The 22329-nt window shown below is 40.4% G+C and overlaps 1 protein-coding gene across 7 annotated transcripts in view; it reads left to right on the forward strand.

The window, feature by feature from the left end:
* The window catches only part of CTBP1 (C-terminal binding protein 1), a 241593-nt gene that overhangs the window by 85310 nt on the left and 133954 nt on the right, over positions 1 to 22329 (forward strand). The window lies entirely within an intron of this gene.

Raw genomic sequence — 22329 nt, forward strand, 5'->3', positions numbered from 1 at the left:
TCCGGGGAAGCCGCAGCCCCCGGCGGGACCGGGCAGCGCGGCGGCGGGAGGGCCCAGCGGGCAGCGCAGCCGGCGGGTCCTGCCCTGCCCTGCCCTGCCCTGCCCTGCCCTGCCCTGCCCCGCCCCGCCCCGAGGGGTGCCTGGGGGGGCTGGGAAAGGGGCTCTTTGTGCGCGGCTGGGCGGGTTGGGGGGCACAGGGTCCAGGAGAAGTTTGGCCGGCCGGGGACGGGACTGGGAATGCCGCATCCAGCCGCGCTGCTGCTTCTCCTGCCCCTGGTGTGATCGAGGGTTCCTGGCTGTGGTTGTTCACCGCTGCCGTGGGAGGAGGGAGGACCTTGCTGTGGGATTCTCGGGGAGCAAGCCAGGGGAGGCGGGAGGGAGGAGGTCCCGGGGTGCTGGGCAGCGGGTGCTGCGCGGGTGTGGGTGGCAAAGGGCTGCGATGAACTTCCCCAAGGCGGGCGGAGCTGGCGCTGCGGGTTGTCTCGAGTCTTTAAGAATGAGGTTTGCCAGCCTTGGGTGGCAGAAAGTAAGTGGGAATCGGCTCGGGCTGTCTTCAGACCCCTGCTGAAAATCCTGGATCCTTCCCCTAAGTTATTTCTGTCGGTTTGCTGAATGTGAAGTTACTCTTTCCCCTTCAGCCTGAGATCATAGATAACTGGAAATGGGCACGATTATGTGTTGTTATCTGAACGTACTCTGTTTACTTTAGAGCTAAAACAAGTATGAAGTTAAATACCCTCCATTTTTATCTCGTCCTGTAAATCTGTGCTGTGGTTCAGGGACAAATTCGGGTCTGTGTTATTTTGCAGCAGATCCGATCTCACATCTCTTTTTTTTTATGAGACTTTTTACAGTCAACTGTATTAGTTACACTTATTCTGTCTATTTCCTCTCATACTAGGACTGCATCTCTCTTTCTGTGTTCTGGCTTTCCTCGTGGTTTCACGGCAGAAGTTATTTCTGACTGAGATAGGCTTTAAGGCAGAAAAAATCTTGACAGATTTTGCAACTTTTCTGCCTGGCTTTTTCTCCGGGTAAGGTTGCGGTCAGGATGGGGCTGTGTGCTTTCTGTGCTGTCCAGGAGTGAGCCAGACATTTGACTAGGCTGTGTAGCATCCCCAGCTGGAGGCAGTGCTTGGAATTGTAACGTGTCAGCCTGAGCGTGTCGGTGGTGTCAGCGAGCAGTGGAATTTTTCAGACACCAATGCTTGATTTGGGCAGGGTAAAAATCGGTGCCTGAGTGCTTCTTTTGAATGAAAATCCTGCTGAAGCTCGAAGGTGCCCTGCCTAGAAATTCGGGTTGAAAGCAGTGGTGCTGTCAGTGAAGCCGATGTGATCTACACCGGAGTTTGCTTGTGATGCTTTTAACCCCTTGTTTTGCATCCTGGAGGAGGAAGGACGCGTTTGGGTCCAGGCCTGCTGCTAGGCCTGAGCACTTCATATGGTTATTGCTAGCCTGAAACTACAGCAAGCAGGAAGGGGCTTTCCAGAGAGTCATGGAAGTATTTCAGTCTGGCCCTGCCAAGCAGGAGCAGCCCCTGAGCCACTGGGATGTGGGAACGTGCTGCCGCAGGGCCGTGGGTCCTCACCCATGGGTGCACAGGCAGCCTGAGCGCCCAGGGGGACAGTGCCCCTGAGATCTTCTTTGCACAGAATAGTGATGAATGGAAGTGGCACCTGTTGCACTGCCAGTGATTTATCAGCTCCTAGAAAAAATGGGATGTATCTGCAGTTTTATGATTATCTACCCAAATCACTTTGTCTAAAATGATAGATACTTGGAGAGTTTAAATTGAGTTCAACAGTGTATTTTATTCAAATGATTGTGAATACTTGACTATATGAGAAATGCAGATGACTACCTATAAACTATTTTTTTAAATGATGAAATGAGTACTATTTACTTATACAAGTAATAGATACTTTCAAAATTAAGCCAGCTGCAGTTCTGTTAGACAGTGTAAATACCCATGCGTACATTTCATTGTATTTTGATTTCATTATGTAATGGCATACAGAATTTTAATGTTTTGCAAAAACTTCTAGAGCATCCTGAGAAAAGAGACAGAGTAAAATCTATGCTCAGTTGATACCTACTGAGACTTCTTGAGCATAAATAGCATTTTCTGATTTCTAATAGTGTGTAAACAAGCTGCAGCCAGGCTGGCAGGCGTTGCCTGCTTGTGGTGGTAACAGAAATATGAAAGATGACGTGAGTGCTGCAGAACTGAATTACCCCTCCACGCCTCCTGCTTGTTTTCTTACCGAGATAGGTGAGAGAGAGCAGATGAATTATTTTCTTTCCCTTTCACACAGTACCAGGTGACTTGGCTGGTATCACGTACTGATCCAACAAAGCTGAAGAAAACCTTGTTGTTTTTTACTCTTCCACTGAATTTTAGTAGGTAGTATATGTAGACTATTGCCTAAAGGAGATGCATGTTATTAAAAAAAGTCTTTTCCAAATATAAATAGCTAATCAACTCTTAATAAGTATTTTTCTAAGTAATCGAACATAAAAAAATCACCCTAGAAAAAGTAAAACTCAATTTAGTTGCTTTTTTTGTTTGGGTTTTGTTTTCCTAATTATGTGAGTTGGATAGAAATTTAGATTCCAGTATGTACAAGAAGATTCATATGGGTACAGTGACTCTGCTATACCTTGATTACTGGAGAGTCAGCATCAATAAATGCATAAATAATAAATGTATTAAAAAGCAGGTCGTGAATTACGTAGTTTTTTACCTGAGTCTGAATGAAAGGGTCAAAGTTTTAGCAGGTATAATTTTGTTTTGTTGCTGGATTTGTTTTTTTCTTCTGTTGTGACCTTGTTGGGTGGAGAGAGGGTATTTCCTTGGTCAACTGTGAAGGTTTATTGACTCTTTAAGGTGGTAGTTTCTGTTTAATGGGAATGCAACTTATTCGTGCACTTTTCCCTGATAGCATCAATGTTTATTTCAGAAGTATAATCTCCATATTGAAACACATGTAATGTTAGATTGGAAAACTTAACATGACAATTGCATGGCATGTTTGCTTTTAAATGGTTATGTTGCATGATGGCAGAAAAATTAATTTGTAGTTTTTAAAGATCTGTGGTTTTTATATCTGTTGTCAAATAGAGCTGTAACGTTATCAGTGATCACTGCCAGTTCAGTATAAAGTGCAATGTGTAACACTTTCTGGTGGTAGAGTTGCACTAAGCAGAGAAATAATTTAAGCTGTACAAGGATTTTTATAGCCCTCTTGTCACAATTAACTGTGTTTATGAAATATGAATTTACACAACATCTGCTTTCCGGAGCCGGCGTTCCCATCGGAGCCTGCTCGCTTTGTGGACCAACAGCCTCGTGTCCTAAGCATCATGGTAGGGCAGGATGGACTGGAGCCTATGTGGGGGGATAGATGGATATTCTGTTGAGATCTTGTGCAGGAAATTCAGATGTTTTGCTGTGTAAAACCTTCTTTCAGTTTCATTTTAGGAAGGTGTCTTGTGTATGCCCAGCAAAGTCCTTGACCCGTACCTGGCTCATCCTGTTCTCATCCCCCTCGTTGCTGAGCTAGCACATAGGCAGAACAGGTGGCACATGTGGCATGCCAGTGGGGTGGGATTTGTAGTCTGGCACACTCTGTGATTTTGAAGAGAACAGGACTTTATTTCCTGAAGCTGAAGTTGAGGACTTGCAGTGAGGTGGGTGAATACTGCTGGACTCCAAGACACCCTCTTCATCTACATGCCACTTACTGGTCACCCCCTTAAGGCAGAAGGGGAGAGCTGGCATTTTGTATGTTTAGACCTACCAAATATGTCATGAACCACTGTGTCTTCTCCTGTTTTATTTTCCTCCAGCACCTGGTGTTCTGCCTCTTGCCTCTCCTGGCAAAGCTCGGAGATTGTGGTTAGTGTCTACCTGATAAAATTTTTATAAGCATCTCGGCAAAGACAAGGTTAGAGAAAGACCAAGTAGCTTGAGAGATCCTGATGCTCCTCCTTTGTAAGGGATGGCTTGGGGGGAACATAAGGAGGTGGTTTAGGAAAGATGCAGTTTCCCATCATGGGCCGACTTGGGACAAAAGTAGATTTTAATACTAGTGAAAAATGGGCACAATGGTGAGAGACTGAAAAACCTTAACAATAATTCTGGACCTCTCCTCTCACTCTTCATACGTTGCTTATCTTGACTAGCAAACATTTCAGATCTGGCACTGTCCCTCAGGGCAGAAACGGTGGAATGTATAAGGCCTCAACCCAGCTGGCATTTGGGGATACACAATATTTAGTATGTGGAAGTTGTTCTGAAACGGTCAGAGTAAGTGCTCTTGGCACAACATGCTGCAGATCTTGAGGCACAATATTAAGAAATGAGTCCTCAGACCAGAGGTTGTACAGCTTGGAAAGCCTGGTGTGATGATTTGGTTGGGCTGTGGAAGAGATCTAAATGGCCACTGCTGGTTTTGCCATCATTATTCCTGGCAAAATAATTGAGACCGTTCCTAAAGCAAGCTGTGTTGTTGTGAAGAACAGCAGCAGGCTGTGCTGTGTGTGACCTTTACCTCTGAATTTTAGAAGATGACATAAAAATGATACCAAGTGTTACATATTGGTGAAACCATCCAGCAAAACTGCCTTATTCTTGGATGGCTATTTAGACCAGCCTTCTGCTGCTGCCTCCCGAGGCTTTGCTGTTAATTGTTCTCTTATTGATATTTGCAAATTATTGTGATTGCTAGGCTGGAGTGCAGAATTATGTGCAACAGGTAGGAGCTGTGGTGGAGATCAATCATATTGTCTTTGAGGTCATTTAATCTGGTGAAGGAATGATTCCAAACTAGTTAATTATCTCTTCTTTGGGTTATCCTTCTATAAAATGGGGATAATCATCATCATAAAAGGTGCTTTAGGACTTACTAAATATTTCTGAAGCACTTAGGAATCACAGTAAAAAAATAATTGCCTAGTTAACTGTCTACTTAATAAAATGTAAAAATTAAAAGAACTAGAGTATATTAGGTTTCATAATCATTTAAGTAGATGCATGTAGTTTATTTTCCTACTCTGAAGTAACAACCACTGAAAGCAAATAGTTCTTTAGGCAATCTATATTTGCAAAATGAAATTATTCAAATCAAGATTTCCAGTTCAGTAATTTAAATTACTTTTACATTTATGATTTAGGCTTTGATTTAAATAATACTTTGTACTGTTAACGTTCAAAATTTATCATCAACACTGAAGCTGTGAACACAAAAGACGTTCTTGGCAAGACTTGCATAATGTAATGTCAGTATATTTCTCTGGAATACTAAAAATTTGGAAAACAAAACCTCCTTCTCAGCACTAACAATGTTTGATATCTGGGGGGAATAAACCAAAACAAGCTACAAATGGTTCTATTTTAGTCAACGAACGAATGGGTGGCTGTTCCAGTGGCCTTTACATAGAGATGAAGGGATAGGCTGGAGGTACTGCCAGCACGTGCCTTTGTGGACGTCCATCTTTTTAGAATCAGAGGAATATTGATAAAGGTTTCCTTGAATAAATAGCATCAATCTATTAATCAAATATAAAAAGACTGATAATGTTTGCCACTGCTTTTGTTGATTAGGAGTAATGCCAAGAATGAAACTTCTTCTGCTTTACCAGCATAAATACTGCAGAGTCCTGAGGATTTCCTGCAGCTTTTCATGCATTGATTGTTCTGCCTAGCAATTAGATAAACAAAACCTCTTTAGATTTGCTTTACACTTGACAGATTCGCATTTGTTTTTCACCCTGTTAAAAAAACACCACCACAAACCCAATGAACACAATGAGATTTTCTTCCTTCATAAAAGAAGTTTAGACCAAACTTTCCAGAATTTGTGACTCTTATTCTTGTGTTATTGCAGCTGGGACTCTGAGAGAAGGTGTGTGCCTCAGATGAAAATTGTGTATAGCCTTCCTTGCAAACTGTACAAGACTGCAAAGCCTCAAACCAGCTCTGCTTTCCAGCAGTTATACATGGATCCCAGGCCATCCCAGGAATGTGGGAGCTGTAGGTGATGCTCAGGCAGACACATTGTGGACCTGTTGCACTGACCTCTTCTGCTTGATCCCTTTTAGATGGCAGAAATTTCCAAAATTAAATGCCTGTGAAATTAGGAGCAGAGGAATGACTCTGGGCTGTGCCTTACTTTCCTTCACTTGCCTTCAGGAAACGTTGCAAACTGGGATCTGCTTTGCACCCATTAAGAAATGGTGATTTCAGCTCTAAATAATGATGCTTTAAGCTGTGATTTGCATTTTTATCTTTAAGGAGTGAATACCAAATTGCATATGTAGGTACTGTAACCTGTTCCATAAAAATGAAAACCCCACACTTACATTAGCCAGTTTAAAAAAAAAAAAAAAAAAAAAAAAAAAAAGGTCCAGTAGGCTACCACTGTTTGTTGTATGGAAACCTAAGCTAGATTTTAAAAATTCTAAGTATTTTGAAATACTGTAATGTTTCCGAACTGTTGAATTGCTGTTTGAATGGTCCATATTTCAGTGGCAGTTTTGTAGCTTCCTATTTTCATTCTTACTCAGAATATCTTTAAATAGAAAAACCTCTGAGTTGTTAGTGTGATATATTGCTGCTGCACTTTGAAAACCAAGATCAATAATCATATTTCCATCCCCTCCAAAAATAAAAAGAAAAAAAAATCCCATTATTTGCTGAAGTGCTCTGAAGTGTTGTTTGGTGCATTTTGTGTGTACCCACTTCAGTGACCAGAATGTTAGTGGAGGCTTTGTTTAAATGTTTTTTTTTTCCTCTGTTTTTTTTTCCCCCCACTCCCACCCACGCATACACCTGTTCATCTAAGTGTTTGGGGCCAGACGTTGGTTTATTTTGTTGGGCTTTATGGCTTTCTGCCCCCCCCCGCCTTTATTCAGTTAACTGCTTGTTGTCAGCAGTTCTGGCACATCCCCTTGTTTGCTGTAAGCTGCCCATGGAAAAAAAAAAAGGCTTGTTTCCAATGGCAAAGAGTTAATCTGGCTCAGAGTTAGATTAACTGTTGCAGTAGCTCATGATAAACATCTGTTGCAATACTCCCAGATGAGAACATTGCCTTCAAAAGTATTTACTGCACATTTTGAACCCGTGCACTTTACTTGTGGTTTTATTTCCCCCCCCCAACTCCAATTACTAAATTCTTTTGAAAGGACATAAATCTAAAGAGTCCATCTCAGAGACTGTGTTTATTTTATGATACAGAGAAGGAAATGTGATTATTGAGTTATTGTTCGTGTACTAGAGCCCCTGAACATTTCGGAGCGGAGCGCAGAAGCGTGTGCCTTCCTTAATGAAAACCAACTGCAGGAGCTGCTCCTGGGAGCTCTGCCATGTGTGTCAGGGCTCCCTCCCTCTGCATGGAGCCCTTCGGATGCCAGTCCCCCGGGTGTTCTCCTCCTGCTCTGCATTTGGCAAGATCAACACTGGTGGGGAGGAGTGGAGTTTTACTTGGACCTGGAACCAAGGGTGGGTTGGAAGGGTTTGGCTGGTGGGACTTGGGACTTTGCCATTGAGGAAACCTTCTACTATTTTCTGCTATTTCCCTGGAATCTTTTTTTTTTCTTTACCTTTATAATTTTAAAAAACCTTCTTTTTAAAAAGAGTTTCTAAATTCTACATTTAGGGGCTCAAATAATGATGATTTCTCCTGCAGCTTGCCTTTGAAGGTAGGTCTTCCAGCAGCCACTTCTTGCTGTAGCTGAGCATCAGGAGCAAGCAAGTAAAGCCAGCTTTGGTTGGTTTTTCCAAAGCATCAACAGCCTTCTCCCCCACCCCATCCAAACCACAAAACCTACCTGTGCTCAGTGTCTCTGGGAAAAGAACATTGGAAAACAAAAGGGAATATCTTGAATGGTGGAAGTTTCCCAACAAATTTTTTTCTTTCTTTCTTATGCTAGTGCCCTTAACAAAATCATGTTCAGAGCAAGCATTTTCACCCATATTTCTCATCAGGTGAAAAACATTTTGTGCTGAATTTCCTACCCTTGATGTTTCCTACTACTATCTAAGAATAAATACCTGATTACTTTACATATATGGCAGTCGTAACCAGAATTCACTCTGTTTGTGTAGCAGTGTAACAAAGGTAGATGATGAAATGGGGGAACTGCCACACAACAAAGCTACTTTTAGAAAAATGCAAGATTCTGTAACTTTTCTTCTTGCTGGTTTTCCTTAGGCCTGGCAGAGGTGCTTGTAGCAATAAATCTGTAAGAACAGCCGTGCCGATTCAAATCGAGTGTGTCTAATTCAATATCCTGTCCCTGGTGGTGATCCACAGCAGGTATCTAGGGAAGGGTACAAGAACAGTGATAAAGTGGTGAAATCTAAGGGGAGATTTCTTAGTTGATTGTTTTTGTATTGCTACCAGGATTTTCAGAACCTGCTTCCTGATCATAACGCTGAAATGTGACAGATGTTCAGTATTTAACAGCCTCGACTTTCTCTTAAAGACCGTGATAGCAATAGGAGGATAAAGAGGAAAAAAAACAACCCTGAAAAGCAATGGATAATATGCAAAATAGAGAGAAAGAATGGGATAGACCAGGAAAAAGAAAAAAGGGGTAGTGATTACTCCATAGTATAAAAAAATGGCAGAAAAAGGTTGGCTTGTTACTCAAGAGACAAATACCTCCTGCGCTGGAGCTCATGAAGACCTGTTTTCAGCCATCACCAGCATCACATCCTCTGCATTAGAAGAAGAGAAGGAGATAGCCAGAGTGGGGAGAAATAAATGGTCTGAGCCTGGTATGTGGAAAGGAAGCTGGTAGAAGGCAGAGGAATGAACTAAGAGACACTAAACACATGGGGTGGGAAAGCAGAATGGGAGTGATGGGAGCACCAAAGAAACCTGTAGAGGCTCTGGATTATTCTGTCTGTAAACATCTGTCCATGCAAATTAATGAATAAGAAGTGTTGTCTGTGTAGGGAATATTGTCTGCAGGTTTGCACTCAAACCCTTGTAGCATTGCTGTATTTTTCCCAGGCTTCAAGACACCCAGATTTTATTTTTAGTGCTAGCCTGGGCTCTGTTTTATGGCAAACCTGTTCCAGCTTGCTGCAGTCATTACTAGTAAGGCCATCTAAATAGCACCATGAAAACATTTAAAGCAATGTAAATATTAATAAATTGTTTTGTCTCTGTGTGGGTTAAAAGGTGCTCCTAGGATGGGCTTGTTCTTCAGTCAGGTTTTCTAATGCTCTAGAGCAGAAAGCACAATGAGCCTCACTTTACTGGTGTACAGATGTAATGGTGCTGTGCTTTAAATAACAGACACGAAGGCATCGTGACTGGGGTTTCGTGGCTTTAGAAATCACTTCTGAAAAGGAGATTTTTAGGGAGGTTTTACAGAGGTGTATGGAAAACTGTTGTTGACTGTCAAAAGTGAATTCAAGAATAATACTGATGAGGAGGTGTTACAGTGGATGAGGAGGTGTCGCAGCAATCTGCTCACCAGAATAAGTCATGTTGCAAGCTAGTGTCAAACTTGACAAATCCGGGGTTTATTGTATGTACCAGGATGAGGAGAAGATGATGTGTTTGAGTACAAAAGGGCAAAAGTCATCTTGAATCTAAACGCAATGTACAGAATCCTGTGAGCAATGGGGTTTGGTACAACCTGGGAAAGCTGGGTGCTCTGTGGTGACCTTATAGGAAGGAGAGCTTCACCTGTAGAAGACTAGGCAAAGGGTATTTTTCAGCTCCTAGACAAGGTAAGTAGCAGATAAAAAAACAAACAAACAAGCAGACTGGTCATTAATAATTTGATATTTTGATATTTTATGCATAAAAGCATATTATAAATTAACAGTATGAATAGCATTGTATATATATTAGAAAAAAGTTTAATGTAATTAAAAGAGCACAGTTCAGAAGCAGACTCACAATATAGGAATGGGAGGGACTAAGAAACACCATGTGGTTCAGGGTTGAGCTTATTTACCTGTTTAAGAGGATTACAGGAAGTTGATGTTTTCTCAGTTCCCTGGAAGGCTTTTCCCAGCCTGATACTCTCAAATCCCCAAGGAGCCTGGAGTCTGGGGCTGTTTTTTTCAACGAGGTGCTGTAGAAGGTGCTTTGATTTACATCCTGTTGTTCCTGTGGACAAGAGGAGTGCAGGAGTGAATTATGCTCACTCTTTCTGCAGAATAGTTTACCTCTTGTGATGATTACCCAAGCTCCTGAAGAACCTGAGGCTTTGTGTGCTTCCTATTAGTAAATAAAATGAAATGCAGCTTCCACAGTTTCTACTCTCAGTAGGAAAATAAGAGCTCTGATGAGGTGTATATAAAATATTTTCAAAATATAATATTCTGGCCTATGCTTGTTACTATGTAGCTTTGTATGAGAAGGTTTCTAAAGCTAAGGTAAACATTTTTCACTTTTCCCCACACCGCAACAATGTTCCTTTTGGTTTTTTAAGGGTATCCTACAACCACCTTAGAATAAACAAACATCCTCCAGCTTCAGTCTGGATGCATTTTTAAACAACACAGAGGATTAATTTAATGGTTGGGTTCATGTTTTCTCTTCTGATACTTTACCTCCACAGTTGCCTACCAGCTTTCCAAAGTCCTTTCTAAACCTCCCAGTGATTTCATTGACATGGACAGATGATGGATGTATGGTGTCTCTATATATTTAGCATAAAAGAGAATTTGCCCTTGGAATTTCAACCTTCACTTAAAGAACTTTTTATTGTTGTATCCTCGTAGATTCCTCAGAATGTCGGAGGAATCTGATTTTTTTATTTTGCACATCATTTCACAGTAATTTTTTACACTCAGACTTTATTTAACATTCTGTAATTTTGTTGTGGTTTCTTTAGTGAACAGAAATAGTCCTACACTTATATTTCTGAAGCTCCTCTCATACTTGTGCTGAGCTGTTAATGGGTCTGTCAGTATTGTTAAAGTATTAACAGAAGAATAATAATTGCTGCATTGTAATTGTATTGAGTCTAAAAAAGCATTCTCATAGAATATTAATGAGAGCCCTTTTAGATGTATGAATTATTGTTCTTAGGACAGAAAATTAAACTACAGGAAAAGAAGGACTGTTCTGGAGGAACATAATAATAAAAATCAATAAGCCCTCAATTTAGTCTTTAACTCCAGTGCCCCATCTCTCGTAACCCCATTTATGCTTCCTGTAGGTATCATAGAATCACAGAATGCCAGGTTGGAAGTGACCTCAAGGATCATCTGGTCCAACCTTTCTGGTTACTACTACAGTTTATGTGACATGGCTCAGCACCCTGTCAAGCTGAGACTTAAAACTGTCCAATGTGGACGAATCTACCACTTCCCTTGGGAGAATATTCCAATGTTGGACTGTCCTCATGGTGAAAAATGTACCTCTTGTGCCCAATTGGAATCTCCCCAGGAGCAACTTATACCCATTACCCCCGTGTGACTCCTTGTAAACAGGGAGTCTCCATCTTCTTTGTAGCCACCCTTTGAGTACTGGAACATGGTAACAAGGTCTCCCCAAAGCCTTCTCTTCTCAAGGCTGAACACACCCAGAAATCTGTCCTGCGCTGCCTGTACCCAGGCACAACAGGGATGAGAACTGCGTGGCAGTTATAACAATGAATTGTCTTTTTCTGTCTGTTTCAGCCATAAAGTACTTTAGCATTATTTAGTCTTAAAAAACTGTGACTATAGAGCTAATATTTTATGCAGCATTGGGAGGAACTGGAAGAGCTTTTTATTGCAACACGAAATGCAGCTGGGCTATGGTGCAGAATTAACAAGACGGAGCTATGCCCTTGAAAATGGGAGCACTAGTTTATTTTCATTTCTGTCATTAAATCTCTTACTACCATCTATTTGTTTGTTTTTATTTCATTCCCTCTCTCCTGCAGTGCAAAAAAGGGGCAATTACTAGAAGGCAGGAATTGTGCAACTGCTGGAAACTACCTTAAATCAGTGACCTTCGGTTGACATCTACAACCGCTGGTGTGAGCAGTGGTATTTTTTTCCACTCTAAGTTAGTACCACTTCGATGCTCTTTCTGTCATCAAATCTTATTCAACTTTTAGACCAAGCTGCTGACTTGCAAGTAAAATCCAAATATAGGAATAATTTAAAAAAAAAAGTCGCTCTTGTAGAGACAGTGCATCAGTACGTAATAAAGCTACAGAAGTGTCTCCTGGGACTTGCTTGAGCACTAAAACTTTGCAGTTTATGTAGCGGAATATAATTTTCCCAATGTTTTTAGTAGCAGTTATTTCTAAACAGGCAAATGAGCTGCCACTGCAATACTTGGCTTTTTGCAGACCCCTTGATCTGAATGAGCAATACGGAGCAAACTTTAAAGTTTGTTTGTTTTGCAAGATTTCAAAGGGACTTCAGTTTATAATCTATGTGTCATTCCTTTTCCAGTCTTGTGCACCAGCTCCTTGTCATGCTTTGTTCTCCCCCGCCTGACATCAGTTTCTCTCTTGTCCATTTCAAACTGAAACTTGAAAAACTGCAGTTTTATACTTTATATTATTCTTCTACCCTGGAGCTGTTTTTAGTGTCTTTATTGCAAGTAGACAGATGGTGATATTTGGTTTCCTGTCAGTTTTAATGAATATAGATAGGAGTGATAAGAACATTTGCTTCGTTTAGCAAACTTCCTTTTCTGGCTTTTAATTAATGAAGTGCTCACTGGTGTGCCTCTGCTTTTGTATGTAGTACAGTTAAATCCTATATACCATTCAGTCAGATAATGAAAAAGAAGATGAAAATAACTTCTCTCGATATCCTTTAAAGTTTACTTACACAGACTTGGAATACTGCAGACATCAGGAATGTAACGTGCTTGTACAAGCTGCCGTATCAGCATCCTTTGTTTCTTTGTATTTTGGTAATATTTTCTTTTTATAAAAAGAACCCAAAGGAAATGGCCTGTTTGGTGTTGCAGTTAACCTTGGGTGAGGTTCAGCTTGGCTTCAGAGCAATTTGTTTCTCATGCAATTCTTAAATAGTATAAGGTCCACAGCAGAAATTTGATAAAATAGAACCCCTTGGTTATTCAAGCTTTTTTTGGAAGCATTTTATCCTGCTTTGGAAATAACTGGAACATTAATCCTAATATTGATTTTCTTTTCAAATAGTTTGATTACTGTGTTAGCTTAGCACAGATGTTATTTTAGATTCTTGTAAACTGTTTTGGAGTCCATTGTTCTTAAAATCTTTCTCCAATGATTAATGCGAAGATTTTTTTCCTTTCTTTTTGTGTATATTGTGGTTTAATACAGATTCAGTATTGGTGCTTGTAGCCTAAGTTGTTTAAGTAATTTGTGCCTTGCCATAGCAGTTTGAATTCTTTAATGGTAAAAAGTAACCATGTGTATAAAAATATTTCAGTGGGTAAAGCCTGAATACTGCCTGTAAATAGAAAACCTCTGCTTTTGTTTTGTAGCTCTAATAAGTTAAGATCAAGCCTAGGTGGAGAGGAGTGATTTGGGGTGAAGGACAAGAGGGTGATTAATGGCAAGATAATTTTCTTAAGTATCTGACTATTGCTAATTCTGAAGACACTGATTTCAAACTTAATTGTATCTTAGAATCGTAGTTTCCTGAATTTAAAAATGGACTTGATTTTGTACTTCTTTTCAGGACTTTTGTTTTGTTGTAACCTTATAAGGGTAGGATTTGGTTTCCTGATGACAAATCTGTGCAGGAAAAAAAGTTGGTTTATTTTAGAAAGCTGTTTCAAAAATACTCCAACAAGCCTGTCAGGAGGCAGTAATAATACTTGTATATGATTTCTTGTGTCTTTCTGAGAATGTCACTAAGTGCAAAATCCTTGTTCCTCTGGAAAACTTTTAGCATGGTGAAAGATACCTCTAATTTAAATGAGTTAAAACCAAACAGAAAAGGTTTGCACTGATGCATTTGGTTGGTGAAGGCAAATGATACGAGGTGTTTGTGCTAGGTTTATTGCATGAACGCTGTTGCCTCTGCAAATCACCGGTGACTGAGGTTTTGACTTCCTCCCTGAAGGTCAGAAGTAAGAAAACAGAATCACAAAAGGGTGCCCCAAGAACAGCTGATGTTTAAATAAATGCTTACTTTCTACACTTGTGTTCAGTGTTGGTAGGTTAATGGTTCTTATTCCTGTGTTGCTTTTTGCAAGGGTGATGAGGAAAGACTTTCTAGCCATTTTGGAGAGAAACCAGGATCTCTGCTGGCAGCTCCAGCACTTTGTCCTCTGCTGAGGTACCTGGAAAATGGTTCATGTGTTGCAGGAACACAACCTCTGTTTCAGGTTCCAGGCATGTTTGTGTGCCCTGCTTTATTATGAGGGTCCTTTCTTCTGAACCAGGAGTGAACCTTGTTCCAGGCAGCGGTGCAGAATTCTGGAGTTGGTTTAATCTTGCAAAAATCAGTCTGTGCAAGAATTGCATCATGGTGCCTCCAAATTTGTAGACTAAGAACATTTTAACGTAGTCAGTTACAATACTAAGGTAGTGATTTTATTTCTTTCTGGTTCTTGTAATTCTTCAGGAAACAGAACAGTGTGTCTTCCCCTCTGTAATAAAGATTCTTTTCTCATGCATCTAAGCAGGTCTGCGCTGCTGTATTTTACATACACATTTGTGAGTTTTATATGAAATCCATGCTTGAATTAATGTGAAACATGAACACATTTGATTCAGATTGAATAAAGGCTTTTCCTTCTGGAAGGAGATCACAGTCTATATTTGTGGGGTCTGTTTTTCTTTAGTATTTGCTTCTTACTCTCCAAGTTAATTGTAGTTGCATGTTTCTCCTTTTTCCAATATTTGCCAAAATCTTCAGCAGTTATTACTGTCTCATATCTCCTTCAGTCATGGGCCAGCAGGAAAAAGGAAGTCATCTCTGGAAAAAAAAACACACAGGGCTATTCCCTTCCCACGCCCCATCATTTTCTCTCCACGTTTTTGAAGATGTGAAGCAATTTAGATCAGCATTCTCCATCGCTCCTTTTTCCTAACTTGATTCCTCTTCTTGCAGAGAGAAACAAAAGGAAGATGCAGAAGAGAAGTTGATGAAGAAAGGAAAGAAAGAGGAAAAATAGTGGAGAAAATCAGAACAGAGTTGGCTTTTCTAAGAGGAGTTATCCAGGAAGCAAAACGTTCAGCTTCCCTCCTCTTTTTTTTTTCCTCCTGTTTTTAGCCCATCCCAGATACTGCTATTTTGAGATAAGTGGGTCAGGCAAAAGGGCATAATTAATAGTGATTTCACAGTTGCTGTGGGTATGGGAGAGCGTAGTAAGAAGGGTGGATTCAAGGAAATGTTGGCAGTCTCTCAAGGGGAAGTTCCCAGCTGAGCCCTAGGTTGCCATGCCCGTCTTCTGTCACAGGGCTTTGGGCTGTGCCAGCCAGGTGGGAGCTGGGTTCAAGTGGGAATAGAGCAGATGGCCAAGTGCAGCACGTCGAGACTTGCTGAATTTAGGATTTAGTGTGTATTTGTGGGGGTAGTTGCAGAAAGGATGGATCAGCCCTTTGAACAGGATCACAGAGTACCTGTAAAGTACTCTTGGCAGCGTTGGTAGAAAATCAGATTTTTTTTTAATGTAAAAAATTCTGAGTTCATTAATAAAGAGCATTTCTTCTGGTCCACATACACCTCCAGTTTTCATTATCCTGCAGTGATTTGTTTCCTGCAGTTGGTGATGACATAGTGTCACTGAGGCTTGGATGGGACATGATGCACGTGTTGAGAGGACAGCAATCTGGGCATTTCTGCTGGGAAATTAAGCAATTAACACCCAAAAATAAACAGGAGGGGTTAACTCATGCAGCTATTTACAGTTTGAGGATGCTGCTGCAGGGGTTCTTCAACACAAGTGAGCTGTAAACCATCTAGGGACATTGCTGTCATAGAAGTTGGAAAGACACACTGCTTGCATTGTTTGAATCAGCTTTCTGCAAATTTTAAATTTTATTTTCTTTTTCTGATACAGCAAGATTACTCTGAAACAGCTGTACTGCATCATGGTCAGATGATAGTGCTATGTTCTTGGATGCTCCTAAAGCCCCAGCCATTCTTTCTGAGTCCTGGTGTGCTGTCTTCTCTTGAGCAGGTGGAACCTGTTGGATTAGCATTCCCAAAACCTCTGTGTTTGGATTATAGACCCCAACATCACCTGGTTGTGTTGCCACCAGTGCCTTTCTTTTTTTTTTTCCAGCCAGAGAACATACTGTTGGAAAAGCTTTGGTCTTCTTGAAAAGGAAGCACCTGAGCACGAGCTTTTTACATCTCTATGACACGTTCAACTCAGCCACCTTGGAAATTCAGTTGTTGGGAGCAGCCTGTCCTGGTTATTGTAGTGGAGGCTCCTAAAGATTTACTGCATCCAGCTGGGACCCTTCAGGGCCAGCTGTTCAGAGACCACTGAGCTGCATCCCTTGCTGGAGATGGGTTGTTGAGGCGGGGGAGGGTGGATGTTGTGCTTATGGAGGGTAGCCAGCGTATGGCATGGCCATTCCCTGATGCAGAGCAGGAATGCAGCACCTTGGGAAGACACAGTTTTATTTTGTTTGCCTCCATGAAAAGAATGGATTAATGCTTGGAGATCTGTAAATCCACTTGTGGGTACTAACATGTGACAAGGTAGCTGGCTATATACATCGCTTGCTCTAAGCTGGTGAATGCAGAGGATCAGGCTGAAGAGCTGGAGGGGTTTTTTCTAGGTTTTTCTTAGGTCAAGTGTAGTTTTCAGATTTTAGGACATACCAGTAAACTGAATCCTGCCATTTCTTCGTACGGGTCTCATTTTATGGTATTGAAGTTTTCTTTTTCATGGAAAATAAAAAGCTGATTCTCTCTGTGGCTATACCCGTGTTGTGATATATTTAGGTTAAATAACTGGAGATTGTTATTCTCATTATTTGAAATATTTTGGAATTATTGTTAAAACAAAACACTTTCCTGAAGGATTTTGAAGGGAAAAAAAGTAATTTATCTGAAAGCAGTAGCTCAGTCCTCAGCAAGTCTGTTGTGAGAAGAGAGTGTGTGTGTGTGTGTGCCCACACAGGGGCACGTTTGATAAGCATCAGGAACTGGCATTTTCCTTCACAAAAGATCATCTTGCTTATTACTAAAGACCATTATAGTCCATTCCTTCAAAAACAACATTCTGAAAAGTGCTTTAGTTACTACCAAATACAACATTAGAACACTTTAATTTTTCTAAATTATGGCATTAGCACAAAGGAGATAAATTGGAGCTGAAGGATGCTTTGCAGTTTCTCTCTGGTTTGTTTATACAAAACATTTGTGCATCTGTATTTTTATTTTTTTTTTCCGTATGTTGGAAGGGCCACATGGAGAGGTCAGTCCATATTTCAACTCACAGATGAAATAAGCTAGTGGAAGGAAACCACTCTAAAGCAAATGGTTTTTCAACAACAGAAGTCCCCAGAAGTGCATGTGTCACTTGGTGGACATTTTTGCTGTTGGCTAATAATCATGATTTGTGGTATTACAACAAAGAGACATTGGTGTGGGATTTTTTTCGTTAAGGGAAAAGGGATTATGCAGTTAGGAATAATGCTGTCTATAGAAAGCAAAAAGCTTGAAGGTGAGTACAGCAAGCAGGCAAATGACATTGTGTATCCTTAGGAGATAGACAATGTAGGTGAGCAACTGTAATTACATCTTTTACAAGCGATGAGGAAAAAATATAATCATGAGTTGTGTCTGAGTCACCAAAGACTGTTAAAATGTAGAGGCTTAAAGAGAGAGAGATGATGAAAGGACGAGGCAAGAAAATGGCCAAGTAGTGATACTTGGCAAAGGCTTGATGGGGGAATGTGGTTTTCATCATTGGGAAAACATATAGTAGATGACTTAAAGGTCATAAAGACTTGGCATTCCTCATCAGATTTTTAATTTGCAGAGTAGAAGTAGCACAACTTGCATCTAGCCAAAAAGACCCAGGAAGAGTGGGACACAAATTGCTGATGATGCTGTGGTGTGATGAAGTGGCCTGATGGCTTTATCTGCTGAGCAGAATAATTGGAGACTGCTGTAGTCTCAGGGGCAGATGAAGAACAAAGTGATAGTTCTGCTGTGATCTTATGAGTGCACATCCTGTACCTCCACAAAACTTAAAATTAGTTTCATGTTGGAGAAATACTGAGTTTGAGCTGTCAGTGTAAGGCTGGTGGAGTTTGCTCAGAACAAGGAGCAGGATGAGCAGAGGAATAAGGATGTCAACAGTTGAATCTTGGTGGATACTGGAGGAGGAGCACATTTCAGGGAAGGGAGCGTTGTCAGAGAGAAAATACATATGGGAAGAGAGAGCCTTGAGAAGGTCAAGGCTTAAGATGAGGAGGAGTTAGCACTGACCACCGTTTGTCAAGCAAGGGTGGTGGAAACTGGATTATAGGCCTGGAAATCAGTCTGTTCTTCCTTAAAAAGAATTTCTCCTTTATGTTTTTAATCCTCTAATGGATTCTTGCTTTGAGAATGATTGTGGTTATTTTTCTTTCTTTTTCTCCTTGTTGAGGCTGAAAATAGAACTTTATGTAACAATAAAAGAGATGAAGTTTATTTCTTAAAGGAGGTGGTTACTGCTAACACATCAAGACAGTGTTTTAGTTTTTGCTTCTGTTCTATTTCTCCAACCAAGGAAAGTCACATGAAATCTATCACTAAATCAGAGGGACAAAGAGGTTTTCTCAGCAGGATGTGGTGTCAGTACTTCGACTTAAAAAGGAGTCATGCAATTCCACACTGGATTTTTGCTCTTGCAATCCCTCATCACATTATGTTGTTCCCATTATGAGCCCATGCTTCTGGAAATCGTGTCACTTTTAATTTATTTTTAGACTTTTTTTTTTTTTTTTTTTAATCACAGGATTTTAAAATTTAGTTGATCTGCTCCCTATAATTTTAAAGTGGAGCGACTTCCTAAGGCATGTTCTAGCCTTTCTATTTTGGTAACAAAGATCTACAACTTGGTGGTAGAAGGCAATTGATTAATTTTTTCAGGAAAACGCCACTTTTTTTAAAGTGATTGTCAGGGCATGTCTAAAGCAAATACATAAAGATTAAAAGCATTTGTCTTACATAAACGTTCAGCAGGACTATGGGAAGTAGATACTGAATCAATAGTCAAGAAACTTTGGATGGGTGGCAATAAATATCTTGCCATATATTTCTGCAAAGTGGTGTGGGCTTGTAAATTATGGGGCTGGTTGCCAGGAACTATCTGAATAGCCTGGTTTTAGGTGGCAATTTGGGTACCAATAAACAAAATTTTGCCTGGGTTTCCATGGCTTACAGAAACGTTGTGTAACTGCAGTGTCATTTTGGTTCAAGCAAACCAGGTTGCACTGAGAGGGAATATTAGAGCAAATATTCAGGGAGTAGTGGAAATGTGTTGGAAAGCCACTGCAGTTTATCAGCAATTCTTTTTGGTGAGCAATGGATGGGAATTGCTTTATATTTGCCTCTCTAGTCAGGAAGACCCCTACAAGAGGCCAGGGAATAGCAACTGTATTTTAAATCTGATCCATTGTTCCCTTTTAATTTGGCTCTGTGCCTCTCTAATTAAAAATTTGCTTTAAATAAATACATTATATCCATTTATATTATATAAATACATTTTATACATGTAACTTAGGTCAAGAGAATGAATGCTCTTGGAGTTGTACATTCTTCATGCCAAGATGTGTTTGCTGATAAGCTGTAGACAAATAATTTTGCAGAGATCTATTGGAAGTATTTTCGTGAGCCTTTTCCCCTCCGTTTTGAAGCTTTTCCAGAAAGAAGTCATTGCCCCTTTTAATCATAATTTAGGGTGATTATCTGTAGTTGTCACAAAAGGGCTGGGACAGAAGGTTGTCCCAACATAAAAGGCTTTTTAGCTGGCAGTGGTAGGAGTCTCCTGCTGCTGGCCCATCAGGCTGCAGGAGGGGACTGAATTTCAACCCACTCATGGTGGAAACAATCTGATGGGAGCCTTTGAATGTGGAACACTTTCTTGGATGTAGATCCACTCTTCGGAAATTACTGGTTAAATTTGGAAACTCCAGTTGACTTCCTTCCCACCTGGCCCAGTTTTAACCCTTCATACTCATTCAGCAGCTTTGGCATTTGCTGGTCCCTTAGCAAACATGAATGTTTATTTTCTTTTTAATTCTTTGCAGGCCATGTAAGAGTAAAGAAAAGCTGATAGACTCTCCATGGTACAGTTCTGCCTTTTTTAACACCAGGAGTTCAAGACAAGTATCATGAAGTCAGTACACATCTTCTTCAGTTAGCTTTGTCACAGGACTGATTTATTTTTTTGAGCGTGAGGAAGTGAAGCCCTATAGAGGAATCCAGCATTTTTTGCCCAATTTATAGTTTCATTTATTACGTCTTATTGCAAACCTGTTTTTGCCTGGATCCAGCTGGATCACTTGATGGTCTGTCAGCGATTTGACACCTTTTTCATGTTATCTAACCCAAGCACTTTCAAGGTGCCTCAGGGAAGTTTCATCTTCTTGATAAAACCGGCTGTGCTAATAAGGCACTGATCCACAGTGATGTATTTAATTGCTGTAAATAGCTTCACATCTCTTGACTGTTTTGGCCACTACTGGTTAATAAACCTAGACCAAAACATTAGTCTTATAGTTACTTGTGTTGCAGCATCTTTCTATCACAGGTGGTACCACAGCTTCGTGGCATTACCTGGGCTTCTTGGCCAGGATATATGTTTCTTTAATCATCAAAAAATTAGTAGTGCACAAATTACATTTTGGAGCCCTGTTCTGAGAAGGGTGTTGGGTTGGACCAGATGATCTCCTGTGCTCCTTTCCAACCAAAGTTACTGTGAGTTTTTATACTAAGGTTTTCTCTTAATCCTTCATCTGTTTCTTCTTTCGAGGTTGTTGCTGTCACACTGGTTGTTACTGATGATGTGTGGATCCAAAGTAGTTCCTGGGTATTCAGCATTGACCATTAGTTTAGTAGACCAGCATTTATTTATAGTATCTATGGTATCTACTACAGAGGCTGGAGTTAGTTTCAGGGGGGATTACAGGTCTCGTCCTTGACAGGTTTTGGATCTCCTTAGTGCTGGTAGTCCCTGTCTCAAGCATCTGACTTCTTCACTTCCACTGCTCCAGCAGCTGGAGTTGGTGTTCTTTGTGCATTGCAGCAACCCAACCAATTTGTTTTCTTTGATCTGGCTGTAGTATTTTTTCAGAGGTGGAATTTGAAATTTAAATTTACTCTTGTTTAGTGTTTGTCCCTTTAAATGCGTTTTTAGTTAAGTAAATCAATTTTCCACTGAAAGCTGTAATGTAGGGAATCTGCAGGCTGTATCTAATAGCAAAGGGATTTTTTTGCAAGGATGATGAGGAACATTACACAAAAATGTGTTTTAGTAAGGGTGGAAGTCCACAGAGTGATTGGGAAGTGCTGTGTTGCCTATCCAGTGTATGAATGGGGATGAAGGAAAGAGTGGCTAGTGAGGGTTTGTTACAAACTGAACTGGGCTGTTCCTTGATTTTGCTGGCAGAAGACGTGTTCTGTAACCTGTACAACAGCCTGTGGCCACTTGGTTTGCCTCTCAGGTGGGGAAATAGGTGGGGTCTCTTGGCTCAGCAGGGACATGTGGGACAGAGAGCAGAGGCAAAGGTAAATACCTCCTTCCCTTAATTTTCGCTGTCTATTTTCCTATTTAAAAAATAAAAAATAAAAAAAGAAGTTGACTTTCTCATCTGTTGGAAGTTAGAAAGTGATAAAATGCAAAATAAGAAGCGGTTGCTGACAATTTTAGGGTGCAGTGTGTGTCCCTTGTAGTCATGCATGTAGCAAACTAGGGAGCCACATTTACTTTTAAACACATTTATTCCTATAAATTGGCTATCTGGTTTATTTTAGTTTCTTAGAGATTCTGTGTGCTTTGCACAGAGGGTTAGTCTCTAGAGGGTATGTAGTTTGAGTGACTTTACTTGATACACGTAGATGTAATTTCAGAGCAGTAATGCCTGCCAATGAGGAAGAAAGCTGTGCTTTAGTTGTTACCTTGTTTCCAGGGAGGCAGAGAAATCCGTATCTGTATTTGTCCTTTTTAATGAAGGAAATGGGAAAATCTTTCTATGGTAAATTTTAAGGGAAGATACTTTAAAAAAAATTAATCCAAGAAACTGCAAACCCTTTTGTAGAATGTTGTAAGCTTGACCTAGTTTAGAGTATCTTTGAGGCTTGAAGTAAAAGAAAAAAAAGAGGGGGAAGAGATGAAAAAAGCCTCATATTAAGAATTTAATTCTGGGGACATTCCAGCATGGGCTACTATTTCACATACATATTT

Source organism: Apus apus, chromosome 4 (assembly GCF_020740795.1).
Source record: "Apus apus isolate bApuApu2 chromosome 4, bApuApu2.pri.cur, whole genome shotgun sequence".
Taxonomy (NCBI): domain Eukaryota; kingdom Metazoa; phylum Chordata; class Aves; order Apodiformes; family Apodidae; genus Apus; species Apus apus.